Source organism: Pan troglodytes, chromosome 16, assembly GCF_028858775.2.
Source record: "Pan troglodytes isolate AG18354 chromosome 16, NHGRI_mPanTro3-v2.0_pri, whole genome shotgun sequence".
Classification (NCBI taxonomy): Eukaryota; Metazoa; Chordata; class Mammalia; order Primates; family Hominidae; genus Pan; species Pan troglodytes.
In genome coordinates this window covers 60,834,095-60,853,675 of record NC_072414.2, presented here as the reverse complement: position 1 = coordinate 60,853,675, position 19,581 = coordinate 60,834,095, and the positions used below count along the sequence as shown (strand labels likewise).

At 41.0% G+C, this 19,581-nt stretch overlaps 1 pseudogene; it reads right to left on the bottom strand.

Moving 5' to 3' along the window:
- Nucleotides 1-17,182: 17,182 nt before the first annotated feature.
- LOC748512 (anamorsin-like) lies at nucleotides 17,183-19,227 on the bottom strand (annotated as a pseudogene).
- Between the last annotated feature and the right edge of the window lie 354 nt (nucleotides 19,228-19,581).

Sequence of the window (19,581 nt, the reverse complement as noted above, 5' to 3'; positions counted from 1 at the left end):
CCACGCCCAGATGGGCTCCCCCTTGTGAATGTGCTTCTCACCTGGCTCTGGTCTGGTTCTCACCCTCCCCTTGCTGCATGGACACCTTCCCACCCTGTGCTGGGCAGCTGTCTTCATGTTGTTCCAGCTCTGACACCCCAAACCGCCCCCGCATGGACACCCTCCTCACACTATCAGACAGAGAGATTAAAGCAGATCATCTTGTTCCGCCGATGCTGCTCTACATCCAGTTTGCCTAAGGCATCACCTGTTCAGGGGGCTCAAGTGAAGAGCCTGGGTTTTACGAGGGTCTTTCATCCATGATGAATTCTGAACTTCAATATTTGTCTCCTCATAAATATGAAACTGCCAAAATCGCTGCTTAGCTTTTTAGCCCCTTTGCACCTTTCTCTTCATGTTTATTTTATTTTATTTTATTTTATTTTGGAATCTTATAAGCTCAACTTTGGTGTCAGCAAATGCCTTAAAAGGAGATTATAAATAGAATTTCAGGCTCACTTCTTTGTAGTTTCCTTTATTCTGGGATCTTGACCCCTCAAATCCTAGCTGTCTAGGTAGCACTGAACTGCAATTTTTGTCTCCCCGGCCCAGTAAGCTTGCTGAAGGTTCTGGGCTGCTGCTTTCTATTCAGCTTCCACGGCCAGAACTGTGAATTTGCAAACACCCCAAGGGGAAAAGCTACTGAGAATGCATTTAGAAAACAACTCAATTCACTTCTCTTTGCTTCAGGATATTGGTCCTTCAAGTCCTAGCTATCCCGCTTCTTCTCTAGTGCTTTCAAACAGCTTTCATAAAATAGCTTTTTAAATCTAGTTTTCATAGTGGTTCTCAGTAGGAGAGAAAATATGGTACCAACTACTCTGTCACACCTAGAAGCAGAAATCTACATTTGAGTTTTGTTTTTGTGTTTTTTGCTGAAAGTTTCTTTGAGTTGGGAAGTCAATAGGTTCACTGCCTGGTTTCCCGAGTAGGATTAGAGTGTATGTAGACAACCATCCTTCTAGAATAATTGTCTATTTTGGTGCTAGAAGAAATTAGGTATATTTTGTTCCTCTCTAAAAGGGGCTAACGTGAAACCAGCCATCTTTATAGGGTTATCTGTACCTTGAATGACTCGGATATGAACAGAAACTGTTTCTCTTAGTAGAAGCCCATTTCTTCCTTTTATCAAGTCTATATTATAAAACAAAGAAACTTTAAGCAAAGGTTACAAAAATTGGAGCGTATTTAAAATTTTTACATGTAATGAATGTGACCTTCTTTAAAATACAAAACAGGTACAACATTTTTATTTTATTATTTACTCTAAGATAATCATAGAATTATTAGAGTATTAATTTACACTACACTATCAGCACTGATGTCCAATAAAGTTTAAAGTTATAAGAACATCTTTCTCTTCCACTCATCAGTGTACCTTATGAAGTCAGATATCATCTCATTTGGATACAACATTCACATGTGATTCTCTGAAATGTGCATCCCTGACCATGACAGACCGTACCTGGGAGAATTGTTCCAAAGAAACAAGAGTTAGAAGAAAACCCTGATTATGGACTTGCCCCTAGGCCTAAAGTTTGGAGGAAAATAATTAAGGTATAAAAAAATTTCTAGCTTTAAAGGTGTATCACTGGGTTGTCTTCACACTAGAATGCATGTAGGTAACTAATTTAACAGACATGTGTCACTGTGAGATATCCCAACTGTTGCAGGGCCCTGTGGCCCAGTGGGGAGGGTATGCATTCTGGGTAGGACCAGGGTCTACATCCCAGCCCCACCTACCATTCACTAATTGTGTGACCTCACAGAGGTTGTTTAATGTATGTGAGTTTGTTTCCCCAAAAGTTAAGATAAATTATAATATTAATAATATCCAACTTACAGGCAGGGCATGGTGGCTTATACCTGTAATCCCAGCACTTTGGGAGGTCAAGGTGGGTGGATTGCTTGAGCCCAGGAGTTGGAGACCAGCCTGGGAAATATAGCGAAACCCCATCTCTACTAAATATATAAAAATTAGCCAGGAGTGTGGTGCATGCCTGTAGTCCCAGCTACTTACTTGGGAGGCTAAGGTGGGAGGATGGCTTGAGCCCAGGAGGCGGAGGCTGCTGTGAGCTGAGATCACACCACTGCACTCCAGCCTGGGCGACAGAGTGAGACTCTGTCTCAAAAAAAAGAAAAATCCAACTTACAGAGTTGCGAGAATTAAATGAGACAATGGTGCATGAAAGCACCTGGCAAATAGTATTTCCTCTTTTAGTGACTATTTTCAAAGATGGTTTAAGATGTGGTTAGTGATTACTAAAACTATGTGAACACAACAGCTGGAGTGTCACTTTTACATACAGAATACTTTCCACATAGAGAATATTTTTCCACAATAGCTGGCAATTAATTTCATTCATTAGTGTAGTTGGGTGAGAATGGCTGTATGTAACATACATATATTAAAAGTGTTCATGAACATGAAATAATAAAGATCTAGAAGAATCTGTAGGATTATCCTGGTTGGATCTCTTTGTCTCATAGATAAGGAAACCAGGCCCAGGGGGCGAAAGGCATTTCCCTGGGTATCCTCCTCGGTTATTGGCAGAGTCAAGACTGGTTTGTGGGGGTCCAGACTCTTCACTCCCCTCTCCTCCCATGTGTCCACACGGATCATGTTTATTTGGAAGCCTACATTCATAACTGGCACTTTTTCTCTTCTGTCTCATTGTAATGGCCAAAGCACGTCACGTGGCCAGCCCAGATTCGAGGCTGGGGAAGTGGACTCTACCTCCCAATAGGAGGACCTGCAAAGCCACATTGCAACAGATATGGCTATAGGACAGGGTGAAGACTCTAGAATATTTTTGCAATTAATCTACCACAAATGGCCAATGTCTTCCACAACCTGATATTTTCTCCAGGGAAAGTAGCAGTGGGCCCCATACACACTTTTTCAAGTGCAAGTATTATGTTTGTCTTTTGGCATTCTAGACATCTCCTCCCTAAACTCTGGGGAAGCCTTGGAAAGGTCTGTAAGTATCTGCTGAGTGCCTATTGTGAGCTCAGCACCAGTGTGAGGCTGAGGAGAGTACAGAGGCACGAAGCTGTAGGAATCAGTAAGCTGTCCCTGCAGGCTCGCAAGCGAGATAAGATACACATGGGAACAATCAGGAGACGTGAATGGCAGTGAACCACAAGTGACCCCAACATGGGCAGAGGAAGATGAGAGCAGCCTGCCAACAGTCAGGACAGCAGAGGCGCCTTGAAGGCAATGAAATGTACACTAGGCAGGGAAAGAGGACTTAAGTAGCCAGGTGGAGTTTGGGGAGAATGTCTTAGCTGAGGGAAATTGCATGAGCCTGGGTTGCTGCGGGGAGGTAGATGGCATTCAAGGTGGAAAGATGAGGTTAGTCCAGATAATAGAAACATTCCATTCAGGATGGCTGGGACACAATGAGGTGGCTGGGGCTACACCTGGTCTTCGAGGCAGGGGCATGGAAAAGAAGGACAAATCTGGTGGTATCTGTGAGGCAGAGCTGGGGCAACTTCAGGAGCGGAGACAACAGAGAGAAGCCTTCTTTACCAACCCAGGTGGTTGGGTGAGAATGACTATATGTAACATACGTATATTAAAAGTGTTCATGAAAATGAAATAATAAAGATCTAGAAGAATCTGTAGGATTATCCTGGTTGGATCTCTTTGTCTCATAGATAAGGAAACCGGGCCCAGGGGGTGAAAGGCATTTCCCTGGATATCCTCCTCAGTTATTGGCAGAGCCAAGACTGGTTTGTGGGGGTCCAGACTCTTCACTCCCCTCTCCTCCCATGCGTCCACACAGATCATGTCTATTTGGAAGCCTACATTCAAAACTGGCAAAGAGTTTAGGTTAAGAAGGTCTGGGCAGTGGGAACCTAACGGGAAAATGCAAAGTCTGGTTTGAAGGAAGGATAGACAGGATTTGGAACTTTTATGTCCCTAGCATTCAGACCCTAGTGGCAAACTGTATTATAAGGTAATTCAGTGTTTCATGATTCTGACATATACATACAAAGCTTGAAGGTTCTCTTTTCTTTTCACTGTTATCTCCACTCTCTTATCCTAAATGCAAAAATATTAGTTGCTTGCTAGGTAAATAGAATTTTTCAGCTTATTTTTCCATTCTTGAAAATATTCCAGAACAAATGCAAATCAAAAGTACGTATTTGGAAAGTTCACCTTTGAAAATGTTGTACTTAATACTGCTCACCTGCAACACCTAAAGCCACTTCTATTAGGCCCAGTATTTTTATTTCAGACTGGAACTGTCCCACATGTAAGCCACTACTGAGTACTTGAAATGTGGCCAGTCCCAATTGAGATTTGCTGAAAGCGTAATATGTACACTGGATTTCAAAGACTTAGTACAATAAAAGAATATAAAATATCTCTTTAATCATTTTATACTGATTAGTTATTGAAATGATAGTATTTTGGATATATTGAGTAAAATATAAATATTAAAATTAATTTTACCTATTTTCTTTTTACTTGTTTTAATGTGACTACTAGAAAACGTAAAATTATATATGGGCTGACATTTGTGGCTCACATTATATTTCTGTTGGACAGTGATATTTTAAAAGCACATTATGAGCTGGGCGTGGTAGCTCACACCTGTAATCCCAGCACTTTGGGAGGCCGAGGCAAGTGGATCACTTGAGGTCAGGAGTTCGAGACCAGCCTGGCCAACATGGCGAAACCCCATCTCTACTAAAAATACAAAAATTAGCCGGTTGTGGTGATGCATGCCTGTAATCCCAGCTACTCGGGAGGCTGAGGCAGGAGAATTGCTTGAACCCAGGAAGCAGAGGTTGCAGTGAGCTGAGATTGCGCCACTGCACTCCAGTCTGGGTGACTGAGACTATGTCTCAAAAAAAAAAAAAAAGCACATTATGTCTAGAAATATTATGTTATGGAGATGCCCATGTTGCAATTAATGACATTAACAGGTAGAAAGGTTTCTCATGCCCAATTAAATAAAAAATTGTTCCATACATTTCTATTTTCTTCCAGGCTGAATCTGTGATTTAGTGATAAATCATACAAATATCTTGGAGCACATGTTATATTATCTGCTTTCAAGGATAGCCATTTATATGATTATGGTTTCTTTTCCCATGGGGGGGAATATGAAAGAAAATTGCAATAAAAATTTCCATTTATTAAAATGTTTTAATAAATATTTTAGATTATCGCTAATACATGATAAATTAATATGCCTGCATCATTTTTGCATTCATTTATAAAATCTGAGTACAGCTAGCAGTAGGCCCTCACTGAACAGGTGTGTTTTGTTGTTGCAATTGTTTAATTAGGGTCCCTCAAGTGTTTTTCATCTACAGCAGTCCCCTTGCTACTGCTACTGCTTCTTTTCATGATATTGGCTTTTTGAAGATTTCAGGTCAATTGCCTTGTTAAATATTCTGCATGGTATTCCTTAAATTGTCCCACTATTCCCTGAATTCCTGAAAGGTAGAGACCCAGTCTAGAGGAGCTTGCTTACACTCAGGCCACACATTTTAGTAAAAATGCTTTGTAGGTGATGTTGTATGCTTAATATTACATCATGTTAGGAAGCATACATATCAAGTTTTTCTATGATTCATGATGTTGAGTTTGATTACTTGCTTAAGGTGGTAATTGCCAGATTTCTTCATTGCAAATGTATGTTTCCATTTGCAGTTAACGAATAATCTGCATGATTCAAATAATCATGTGAATATTTGGTTCCCTAGTGATTGTTCACCTAATGGCTGTAGCATCCATTGCCAATCCCAGCAATTGGGATGGGATTGCCATCCAAACCAAGCTGGAACCAAAATTATTTCATTAGAAGTTGTAAAATGGTGACTTTAAAATTCTATCATTCCTTTTACATCTATTAGCTACTAGCACTTTTCCATAAAGAATTGCCTTTTTCTCTCTATTACCATGAATTCATGAATTGTTTTTTGTTTTGTTTCGTTTTTTGTTTTTTTGTTTTTTGAGACGGAGTCTTGCTCTTTCGCCCAGGCCGGAGTGCAGTGGCGCTGTCTTGGCTCACTGCAAGCTCCACCTCCCGGGTTCATGCCATTCTCCTGCCTCAGCCTCCCGAGTAGCTGGGACTACAGGCGCCAGCCACTGCGCCCGGCTAATTTTTTGTATTTTTAGTAGAGACGGGGTTTCACCGTGTTAGCCAAGATGGTCTCGATCTCCTGACCTCGTGATCCGCCCGCCTCGGCCTCCCAAAGTGCTGGGATTACAGGCGTGAGCCACCGCGCCCGGCCTCATGAATTGTTACTTGCGGTATTTACAAATAATTATGGTCATTATTCATTTTGATGCTCAAATTTTCCCAAATTTGACCAGTGTCATTTAGACATGCTTGCCATTCTTTGAGCACTTCCTTGCTTTCTTGTACAGTGAAATATCCCAGGCTCACCTCGTATTTCCTCTGCCCCATATTGGGCCCACTTTAGTGAAGAAAGCTATTTAGAAGCCAAGATCTGGGCACAAGGTGTGCTTGGTGCTACTTGGGTCTCTCAATGAACATTTTTTCATTGTGATATAATTCACATATAAAATTCATCCTAACATGTACAATTCAAAATGCAAATCAAAACTGCAATGAGATATCATTTTATACTCATTAGGATGGCTATTATAAACAACAGCACTAGAAAATTAGTGTTGATGAGGATGTGGAGAAATTGGAACCCTTGTGCACCGTTGGTGGGAAAGTAAAATGGTATACACGCTATGGAAAACAGTGTGGCAGTTCCCTAAAACATTAAAAATAAAATCACCATATGATCCAGCAATGCCACTTCTGGGTACATATCCAAAAGAACTGAAAGCAAAGACTTGAACAGATATTTGTACATCGATGTTCATAGCAGCATTATTCACAATAGTCAAAAGGTGAAAGCCCAGGAGATCAAGACCATCCTGGCTAACACGGTGAAACCCCGTCTCTACTAAAAATACAAAAAATTAGCCGGGCATGGTGGTGGGCGCCTGTAGTCCCAGCTACTCGGGAGACAGGCGGGAGAATGGCATGAACCAGGGAGGCGGAGCTTTCAGAGAGCCGAGATCACGCCACTGCACTCCAGCCTAGGCGACAGAGCGAGACTCCATCTCAAAAAGAAAAAAAAAAAGGGTGAAAGCAACCCAAGTATCCATGATGGATGAATGGCTAAACGAAGTGTGGCATAAGTGTATAATGGAATATTATTCAGCCTTAAAAAGGAAGGAAATTCTAACACATGCCACAACATGAATGAACCTTGTAGACATTATGCTAAGTGAAATAAGCAAGTCACGAAAGGGTAAATACTGTATGAATCCACTCATATGAGGTGCCTAGAATAATAAATTCATACAGAAAGTAGAATGGTGGTTGCCAGGGAATGCAGGTGGAGGGAGATAGGGAGTTATTGTTTAATGGGCACAAAGTTTCAGTTTGGGAAGATGAAAAGCTTCTGCAGGTGGCTGGTTATGATGTTTGCATAACAATGTGAATGTACTTAACACCACTGAACTGTACACTTGAAATGGTTAATATTTTAATGGTTAATGTTAAGTTTTAATTATGTATATTTTACCACAATTTTTAAAATGTTGTTCAGTTCACAGAGTTGTATAACCATCATCATTATCTAATTTGAGAACATTTTTATCCCCCCGCCCCCACAAGAAACCCAAGCCCATTAGCAACCACTCCCTGTTACCTCCCACCCCGAGCCCTAGGCAACCACAAATCTTTCTGTCTCTGCAGATTTGCCTATTCTTGACATTTCATATAAATGAAATAAAATAGGTGGCTCTGTGTCTTTCTCTTAGCATAATGCTTTCAAGGGTCATCTATGTCATTGCATGTATCAGTACTTCATATTTTTCCATGGCCAAATAGTATTTAATTGTCTAGATATACCACATTTTGTTTGTTAATTCATTAGTTGGTGGATATGCGGGTTAGTTCCCATGTTTGAACTATTATGCATAACGCTGCTGTGAACATTTGTGTACAGATTTTTGTGTGAACACGTTTACAATCTTTTTGTAAACATGAAAATGGATATACCTAGGAATAGAATCGCTGGGTTATAATGATAACTCTAGGTTTAACTTTTTGAGGAACTGCCAAGTCGTTTTCCACAGTGGCTGCATATTTTACGTTCCCTCCAATATATGAGGGTTTCAAGTGAAAACTTTCGAATGCTGTTCTTTTCTAAACTTCTAAAAGATTTGTATAACTTGCTTTAAATAATACAGCTTCTGTCTTGTATTGTTTTGCAAACGTATAATAAAATATACTGGGAATGACATACACATTTAAAAAAAACTATTTTACTTATAAACTATGTATAGTCCAAGCTCTGCTATCTATAATCCAGATCCTTTTCCTACTCAACCTGTGGCCTTCTGACTCCCTGGCTGACTGACAGGTAGGGTGGGATGATTTCCAGCTTGACCTGGCGTGTTGTTTGGGATAGACAGGCAGCGCTCAGCATCCTTCCCGCCCCTCCTCCGCAATGCAGAGCAACGGGAACTACACTTCCCAGTATGCCCCCTTCCAGCTGGAGTTTGCCTTGGGAGGAACTTGAGGGACATTTGGAAGGGAGAAGGGAAGGGGATCTGTTATTCTCTTGAGGGGGTGACAGCCAGATGCTGAACAGATGTGAGAGTCGCTGAGGCGCCCCAGCGAGCTCTCAGGAGCCGCCCGCGTCAGGCTGACACCTTCATCTCCGCTGCCACCGTCGCAGCAGCTGCTCCCAAGCCGCTCTCTGGACCTGCCAGCCGCCCTGTGAGCCTAGCGCGGTGTGCACGGAGCCCACCACAGCCGCAGCGCAGAGCCGCCTGTCCTCCTGAGCAGCCCCTGAAACACACACACGTGTGTGTGTGTATGTGTGTGGGGGGTAGAGGGGGTGTGGAGGCAGTTTTTAAATACAATGAAGGAGAACAAAACTGAAGCGTGTCTTAGAGGCCAACTGTGCCGGGAAGTTTCTATTTCCGAACTGAACGAGTTCAGCCTTGCTATCCTTAAGTTATCGTGAGCACACACACACACACACACACAAAAGCATTAAAAAAAGAAAAACGTGGTATTAAAAACCCCTTGTAAACACCATTTAATGGTAGAATAATAATCCATCAAACGGATGTCTCATAATTTAAGAATTAGTCCCTTAATGTTGGCATTTAGACTATTTTTCTTGTTTTGATTTATGAATAATCCTGAAAACAGTGTTTTTATTATTTCTTTTAGATGGATTCCAAAATGTGGTTATTTCTGGTTCAAAATATATAATCATATTAAAGATTATCACTACACATCCCTAGATTGGCTTTCAGAAATCTAACAATTACACCCCTCCATGTATTGAACATACATTCATCTGGCCACGCCACAGCTGCCATCGAATGCTATCATTTAACAATAATTTTGCTACTTTGATAGATTTAATTTGGGTGTAAAAATTCAGGTTTACTTTTTATTCACCTGCTGATTAGCCCTCTGTGTTCTCCCTCCTCTGTTCTTCCTTAACTCCTTTCCCTTTTTCTTCTTGTCTTTTTTCTTTCCCTCCTGCCATTCCTTCTTTCCTACCTTCCTCCCTCCCTTCTTTCCATCCTTTTTTCCTTTCTAGAATTTACATCCTTTAGTTACAAATCTGTTGAATGTCCTTATGTTTTTGTAGATTCCCCCAACTTCCTGTTGCATTTAATTGCTTCCATTTCATTATGTATTGGGGTATTCTCATGCAGCAAAAATTTACTTGTTTAGAGTTCCTAACATTACTTTTAACCGTTGAAAGTTTCTTTGCAACTCAGAAAGCAGATAAATGTTAACCCCTGTTTTCTATTATTTGACAATTTAAAATTTATGGCTTGATTTTATACATTACCTCTTTGACTTATCTAAGCAGTTTTTGTACATATTAAAAGAAGATCTAACTTAAGTTTTCCCCAAAATAACTAGTTGCTGGAGTGCAATTTGGACAAATCCTACAATCTTCATGTAATTATATTTTTAGATGCTCAGTGTGGCTCTTTTTAATAACTAAGACATACTGGTTGAAATAGTTCAAAACCTCGGAAATACATAATGTGGGAATCCTGTTCCCTAGAGATAACCACTGCTGAGGATTTAGTACGTTTTAAAGTTTTTAGCTTTTTAAATTGAGATATAGTTAGCTTTTTAAATTGAGATATAGTTTAAATCAATATGCATAGATTTTAAATGTACAATTTGATTAGTTCTGTCAAATATATACCACCACCCAATCAAGATATAAAACATGGCCAGGCACGGTGGTTCACGCCTGTAATCCCAGCACTTTGGGAGGCCGAGGTGGGTGGCTCACTTGAGGTCAGGAGTTTGAGACCAGCCTGGTCAACATGGTGAAACCCCATCTCTACTAAAAACATGAAAATTAGCTAGGTGTGGTGGCGGGAGCCTGTAATCCCAGCTACTGAGGAGGCTGAGGCAGGAGAATCGCTTGAACCTGGGAGGCATAGGTTGCAGTGAGCTTAGATCACGCCACTTCACTCCAGCCAGGGCAACAGAGAAAGACTCTGTCAAAAAAAAAAAAAAAAAAAAAAAAAAAAGATATAAAATATTTCTGCACCCAGAAATTTTCCCACAATGCTTTTCAGTCAATCTCCATTCCCCCAAAGCAACAACTATTCTATTCTAATTTCAATCACTGTAGTTTAGCTTTGACTGTCCTTGAATTTCATATCAATGGAATCATAAGTATAAACTCACCTGTGTCTGACTTCTTTCATGCAACATAACACTTTTGAGATTCATCCATGTTGTTCTGTGTGTTAGCAGCTCATTCCTATTTATTGCTGAATAGTATTCGCATTGTATTGACAAACCACAATTTATCCATTTGCTTATTAATGGACATTTGGGTTCTTTCTAGTTTGGGGGTATGTTGAATAAAACTGCTAAGAACACACAGGTCCTTTTGTGGATGTGTCTAGAAGCAAAAGTTTGTTACACCTAAGTTAGGTGTAACTTTAACTTTATGAGAAACAGACACACAATTTTCCAAAGTGGGACAGGTGCTCCCTTTCCTCACAAACACTTGGTATTATTTTGTGTGTGTGTGTGTGTGTGTGTGATGATAATAGTTAACAAAATTTTGGCATAATCACATATTTAGAGAAAGTTGCAAGAACAAAACAAAGAACTTTTTTTTCTGAACATTTTAGAATAAATTGCCAACCTGATGCTCCATTCCCCCTAATTCTTTAGTGTGCATTTTATACTAACAAAGACATTCTCCTACTTAACCACTTACAACCATCAAATTAGGAAATTATTGGTGCATACAACCATCTAATTCTCAGACCCTATTCAAGCTTTTCTAAAATTTAAATTTTATTTTATTTTATTTGTAGAGACAGGATCTCGGCATGTTGCCGAGGCTGGCCTCAAACTTCTGGGCTCAAGTGATCCTCTTGCCTCAGCCTCCCAAAGTGCTGGGATTACAGGCATGAGTCACCGTGCTCAGCCTCAAACTTTAACAATTATCCCAATAATATTCTTTCTAGTAAAAGGATGATTCAAAAATTATATGCTGCATTTAGTTGTCAAATTTCTTTAGTCTCCACCAAGCTGGAACTGTTCTCAGGTTGCCTTGACTTTCATGACCTTGCTACTTTGGAAGTTTACAGGCCAATCGCATTGTAGAACAGCCCCAAATTTGGGTTTATCTAAAAATTTCACTTCTAGACATGTCCACAAAATTTGGGTTTATCTAATGTTTCTTCATAATTACATTCAGATTATGCAGCTTTGGCAAGGTTATCATAGAAGGCACATCACTTTCATTTGCCCCTTTACTGATGATGTTCACTGATCACTGAATAAGGTGGTGTTTGCAAGTCTTCTCCGCTAAAAAATTACTGTTTTCCCCTTGTAAGTAATACTTCTGCAGAGGTACTCTCAGATTAGTTAACAAGTTGCTTCCCAGACAGATTTTTAATTTGTTCATTTATTAATTTATATCTGCATAAACTTGTGGTTTCCTATATTCTTCGGTGGGTCATAATCTATCATTTATTTTAATACTCAAATGGTACTAAATTTGGCTCTCCAAACTGGCTTTTGTGTCCTTTTGACACACATGTTCTTATCATTCTTGGAACAACCTATTCCTCTCTGGAACAAAAATATCCAGAGTCCCCTATATTTTTTCTGTCCATCCCTGGAATCAGCCATTTCTCCAAGGAAGCCTAGTTTCTTTTAGTGAAAAATTGTATCTAGAAACCAAAATTTAGGTACTTGTCATGTTACTGCTTCCAGGGCCTCTCTCAGAACAGAGCTGGAGAATATATGGATGGATACACACACATACAGACACACAAACATATACATTTACAACTGTATTTATTTCTGTACCTATGTTTATTGAAAACCATGAGTGTACACCAATATTTTTTCTTCTTTTATTTTTATTTTTAGTAGAGACAGGGTTTTGCCATGTTGCCCAGGCTGGTCTCGAATTCCTGAGCTCAAGCGATCCGCCCACCTCAGCCTCCCAAAATGCTGGGATTACAGGCATGAGCCACCATGCCCAGCCTATGCCAATACTTCTAAATCCAATCCCCCTTTCTGCATCCAATAGCCCCTTTCTCTGACATGTGCTGTCCTTATTATATTCACTTATTTGGTCAATGTGCTAAGTGCATCCAATCTTCCATGTTCATTGCCATCCCCTCCCCAGCGTGGTAACCTCTTCATCACGTTCACTCTCTGACACTCCATTCTAGGTCATCCCTCTGCCAGTGTGCCCTCTTCACCTCACCTCTTGAAGTCTTCACCTTATAATCTTCTTTGAGCCTCCCTCCAGTAGATGCCCTCCTGACTCCACTTAGGCTCTGACTCCCCATGCTGGGCCACCTTCACAGTAACACCTCTCTTACCCGGCTGAGACTCTAACTCCCCAGGTTGGGCTACCTCCTCTATGGACTCTGCTCTCCTAGCTCAGGCTGTGATATCCAACACTGGGCTGCCCCTATCTGGATATTTGTCTCACCCTGGGGCTCCTATTCCAATATGCCATGCTGAACTGTCCCTGGACATGACCACCTCTCTCTCTCTCTCTGCTGGAGCTCTGAATTCCTCCATGCCAGGCTTCCTCCTACATGATTAGCCTTCTCCCCCTACCTGGGCTCTGACCATGCCAGGACTTCCCACTGTGGGGATGCTTTACTCACCCTTCTCAGGCTCTGATATACTGTTCTAACCCATTGCAGCTGCCTCCCCCTACCCTCACCAAATCCCCATCACGTGGCATGTTCTTACTAGACATTTATACATCTTCCTTTGTCAAAAGTCTGATTGGGTTTTTGCCCACTTATAAAGTTGTTTTTCTTGTTTATTGGTTTGTAGGGGTTCATCTATTCTGGATCCAAGTCCTTTTTCAATAAATACATTGAGAATGTTTTCAACCACACTGTGGCCTGCCTTTTATTTTCTTAATGGTATTGAGCAGGAATTTTTACTTTTTACAAAGTCCAATGTATACGTTTTTAATTTTATGGCTAGTGCGCTTTTTTGTGTGTCCTGTCTGAAACACTTACCTACCCTAAATTCAGAAATGTATTCCCCTATTTAAAAAAAAATTGTGTATGCTATGAGACAGAGGTCAAGGTTATTTTTTCCTACAGATTTCCAGTTTTCCAACACCATTTATTGAAAAATATATTCATTTCCTGATGAATGACCTTGGGTCTTTTGTCAAAAATCAATTACCAGCTGAACATGGTGGCTCACACCTGTATTCCCAGCATGTTGGGAGGCCAAGGGGAAAGGATTGCTTGAGATCAGGAGTTCAAGACCAGCCTGAGCAACATAGTGAGACTCTGTCTCTACAAAAATTTAAAAATTAGCCAGGTGTGGTGGTGTGCACTTGTAGTCCTAGCTACTCAGGAGGCTGAGGTGGGATGATCACTTGAGCCCATGAGATAGAGGCTGCAGTGAGCTAAAATTGTGCCACTGCACTACAGCCTGAGAGAGAGCAAGGCCCTATCTCTAAAAAATAAACAAGTAAATAAATTACCATATATTGGAGATTCATTTCTGGACTCTCTATTCTGTTCCATTGATCTGTAGTCTATCAATACACCAATATCCCATGGTACTTGGTTACTATAACATTTATAATCAGGTGGTATAAGCTCTCCAACTCTGTTCTTCTTTTTCAAGATTGTTTTTCCTAGGTCTTTGAATTTTCTATACCTAACTATGTGTGTTGAAAACCATGAATCTACACCAATTCTTTATTTTTATTTTTAGTAAAGACAGGGTTTCCCAGCCTATTGCCCAGACTGGTCTGGAACTCCTGGGCTCAAGCAATCTGCCCGCCTTGGGCCCCCAAAGTGCTGGGATTACAGGTGTGAACCACCGCGCCCAGTCTATGCCAATACTTCTCATTCCAATCCAATGCCATATAAATATAAATTTCACACTCATCTTCATTTGCTACAAAAAAAAGGGCTGCTTGGTATTTTGATCAGGATTATGTTGAATCTATATATCAAATTGGGGAAAATTGTTACCCTAATAATACTAAATTTCTATTCTATGAACATTATATATTGCCATTCATTTAGGTATTTGCTAAATTTTCTTACAATGTTTTATAGTTTGGAGTATAAATGTCTTGAAGATATTTTATCAAATGTATTCCCAAATATTTTATATTTTTGAATACTATCTAAGTGGCATTTTTAAAGTTTATATTTCAATTGTTTGTTGGTAGCAGATAAAAATACAGTTGACTGTATATTGACTTTGTATTACACAATATTCTTAAATTCACTTTTCAGTTTTAGTATTTTTTCATAGATTTTTAAAGATTTTAAATGTAAATAATCATGACTGCCATAAAGACAGTCTTGCTTCATTCTTTTTCAATCTGCACACCTATTTCTTTTTCCTGTCTTATCACACTGGCTAGGATTTTCAATATAATGTCAAACAGAAGTGGTGATAATGCATATTCTTACCTTTTCCTCATTTTAGGGAGGTATCATTCTGGCTCTGTCACCCATGCTGCAGTACAGTGGCACAATCTCAGCTCACTGCAGTCTCTACCTCCTGGTCTCAAGCAATCCTCCCACCTCAGCCTCCCACCACTTGGCTAATTTTTTGAACTTTTTGTAGAGACAGGGTCTCACTATGTTGCCCAAGATGGTATATTTTATTTTCTACCTATGTTATAAACCCTGCAAATATATTATGATTGTTGTTTTAATAGTGAATGGTCTGCCAGGCATGGTGGCTCACACCAGTAATCCCAGCATTTTGGGATGCTGAGGCAGATAAATCACCTGAGGTCGGGAGTTCGAGACCAGCCTGGCCAACATGGTGAAAACCCGTCTCTACTAAAAACACAAAAATTAGCCCGGCATGGTGGCAGCTGCCTATAATCCCAGCTACTAGGGAGGCTGAGGCAGGAGAACTGCTTGAACCCAGCAGGTGGAGGTTACAGTGAACCAAGATCACACTACTGTACTCCAGCCTGGGTGGCAGAGCGAGACTCCATCTCAAAAAAAAAAAAGGGTGAATGGCCTTCTTTCATATTTACTGGGCATGATGACATGGGATGATTTTCTCTGACCTGATAAATTACTTTAGGATTTTTCTCATGTTAGTCTACTAGGTGTGCAACTTCACAGTTCTTATTTGTCTGAGGACATTTTTTTCACTTTCATATTTGAAGTATTTTTTGGTGGAGGGTAACAGAATTCTAGGTTGACAGGGTTTTTGTTTAGCTTTGTATTTCTTTCAGCATTTTAAAGATGTTATTGTCTTCTGCTGTCCATAGGTTTTTGTTAAGAGATCAGTTATCTTTATTGTTGTTCCCCAAGAGAAATTATATCATTTTTTTCTCTGGCTGCCTTTTTTTTTTTTAAGAGTCTCGCTCTATTGCCCAGGCTGGAGTGCAGTGGCACGATTTCTGCTCACTGCAACCTCTGCCTTTCGGTTCAAGTGATTCTCCTGCCTCAGCCTCCTGAGTAGCTGGGATTACAGGCGCACACCACCACGATTGGCTAATTTTTGTATTTTTAGTCGAGACGGGGTTTCACCATGTTGGCCGGGCTGGTCTCGAACTCCTGACTTCAGGTGATCCACCCGTTTTGTCCTCCCAAAGTGCTGGGATTACGGGCGTGAGCCACCATGCCTGGCCCTGGGCTGCTTTTAAGATTTTCTTTTTGGACCAGGTGTGGTGGCTCATGCCTGTAATCCCAGCACTTTGGGAGGCCGAAGAGGACGGGTCACTTGAGGTCTGGAGTTGGAGACCAGCCTGGCCAACATGGTGAAATCCCATCTCTACTAAGAATACAAAAATTAGCTGGGTGTGGTGGCGCATGCATGTAGTCCCAGCCACTCAAGCGGCTGAAGAACAAGAATCATTTGAACCCAGGAGGTGGAGGTTGCAGTGAGCTAAGATAGTGCCACTGCACTCCAGCCTGGGCAACAGAGCAAGACTTTGTCTCAAAAAAAAGAGATTTTCTTTTTATCTTAAGTTTTCAGAAGTTTTATTGTGCTTTGCTTAGGTGTGCTTTTATTATCCTGCTTGAAGCTTTTTGTGAAGCTTTTTGAATCTGTGAACTTTATCATTTATTAGATTAGGAAAATTCTCAGCCATTATTTTTTCAAGGTTACTTATGTTCTTTCTGTTTCTCTTCTCTTTCTAAATGCTAATTGCACATACATTAGACCTTTTGCCTATGCCCCACATCTCTCTGTTATTTTTTATCCCCATTATGTTTTTTTCCTTCTGTGTTCCATTTGAATATTTTCTGTGACTATTTTTGAATCTAGCCTGGTGCTGTAACCATTCAAATAGTTCTTAATTTCAGACATTTCAACTTGCATTTCTAAAATGTCCATTTGATTCATATTCATAGATTCAAATGATCGGTTAAAGTACTTTTTCATCCATGTTATCCATCTTTCCAATTTTTTAAAACATACTCATGATCATTATTTTGAAATCCTTGTCCACTAACTCTTGTATCTGAATCATCTCTGGGTCTGCTTCTTTTACTATTTTATCTCCTGATTGGTTGTTTCTTCCTTTTTCTTTTTTTGTTGCATGTTCAGTGACTTTTTTTTGTATGCTGTATATAGTGATTAATACAGTGGATGGGCTCTAGATTATATTCTTCTGAATGTTGAATCTTGTTCTAGCAGCAAGTGTCTATTTAAATTTAGCCCTCACATGACATAATTGACACATCTTTTATCTGAGAATTATAAAATTTGATCATGATCATATTGTAGCCTCTCAAAGTGCTCTAGAAATTGTCAGTGGTTTACATGAAGTGGCCATGGGTGTCCAGAGAACCCTGAAACTGTATCAAATTTGTACATATTTCCAAACATTTTTATTTTATTTATTTTCAAGATATGCAGCAAGTTTAATACCTGAAGGTTAACAGAAATGGCAACAGGACACAGATGCAATGCTACAGTAAAATGGGGCTGGGGGTAGAAGGGGGCAGAGGGACACTGGATATCATCACGCCAACCAGTGAATGACTCCTCTGGTGCCCTGAGGTCATGAGACACTTGACCGTGTCACAAAGTATGGAGTAAACTAACAACTCTGAAAGACAAGTAGCTGGCAGCATTGCTGAGATTAGACTAGGGGCCAGGGCCTGGAGCTTTGTCACAGAGTGTTGATGCTCAAGGATGCCTGGGCTCAAGAGTGTTTTGGTCAGCATTTTAACATGAGGAGAAGGGCTTCTTCAGGACATACTCCCTTCTCTTAACATGAGGTGAAGAAACCCATCCCATTCTGGGTAATGGGGCCCCATAATACCTTGGTCTTTTGATATACACTACACACCACTGTGCCCCCCCAGCCAGCTTCAATCTGTCTGCTAAGCACCCACTTTGCAAATGGATCTCAGAGAGAAGAAATCCAGAGGAGGTGGGAGGAGCACCGTGGTGGGATTTGAGGAACAGGAGTTGGCCAAAGGAGCAGATGTGTCCCATGTCGGGTCCCTCCTAGGCATGGTAAAGACTGCTATTGCTCAGAAGCACCTTTTCCCCAGGTTTGAAGGCTGGTATCCCAAGGTAGGGGCAGCTGGCACAGTGGAAACTATTGTCCAGATAGCAGTTTCCACAAGCTGACTTGGGTTGGGAGCTCATCTGCTCCCTTGACTTCTCTTTTTCCATTTCTTCGGCAAGGCCACGGGTGCAGCTCTGGCAGGTCTTCCTCTTTTTCCCTTCCCCACAAGGAGCAGCCTGCAGGGAAGTCGGATCTGGCTTCTTCAAATCTTCTGGATCCAGCAGCTCCTCTGAGTCAATGAGATCCATGCTGTCATCCTCCATATCATTGGCTGAGAGGGTCCACAGCTTGGCAGCAGCAGGGTACCCAGCAGGCTTCACTGAAGGAGATGACTTCTTGGTGATGGAAAGCTTAAGCTGACTAGAAGAACTCACTTCAAAGTTGTTTTTTGTTTTTTTTTTTTTGCTTGTGATCTGAACAAAGAGCAGGCTGTCACTTTCATGACCCAGGTGTTCTTGAACAGACTGTACCTCCTCAGGGCTTAAGGGCTCCCATGGCAGCTCTTTCACTTCCACAAGACCAGAAGCAGTCAGGGCTGAACACAGCTTGCTGTCTTCGCTTTGCTGTTGTTATCTACAGCTGGATCTACTGGTTCTTTCAGAAAAAGACATCCAGTAGGCCGAAGGATCCGGGCGATTTCAGCCAAAATCTCAGCACTCAGTAGAGTGGTGCTTCCCAGGACTAAACCCGACAAAATAATGTCAAAGCTGGATTATTTGTGGGCAGACTGCAACAGCTGGTTGTTTTCCACAGACACGCGGCCCTCATTGCCAGTTAACACTTGAAGCTTATCCACCAGATCTTTCAGAGCCTGCACTGGGGATGACTTATCCCAGACCACTGCCACAAACTGGCCAGCAGAGATCCCAAAATCTGCCATTCCTGCAGTGCAGTGCTGATGGACCTAAAAACTGCCGCCTGGGCTCGCTCCCAGCTTCTCCTCAGCCGTCGACCCCACACAAACATTTTCAAAATGAAAAGGCACTCTCGTGTTCTCCTCCCTCTGTGCACTTTGCTTTGGTGTGTGACAAGGCATCTAAAGATGTTTCTGTTTTTTTTTTGTTTTTTTTTGGTAAGGTGGTGTTAACTATATGGTTATTGGCTAGAAATTCTAAGTTATCAATTGTGTGTGTGTGTGTGTGTGTGTGTGTGTGTGTATACATATATTTGTAAAAAGAACAAAACAAACGAGACGAACTCGGATGCTCCTTGCTTGGCATCGAGGCTGTGGAGAAGATGCCTTTTGGAGGGGCGATAGCTCAGGACCTGCACTGTGAGGCTGGGCCTGTTGACTCTGCAGTGGCATCCATTTAGCTTCAGGTTGTCTTGTTTCTGTATATAATGACAGCATTCTGCTGCCATCTTAGCCGTGGACAAAGGGGGATCAGCTGGCATGAGAAGTTTTTTTGTTTCGTTTTGTTTTGTTTTAGTTAAGTGGGGTAGTTTTTCAACTGTTTGTTTTTAAACAAA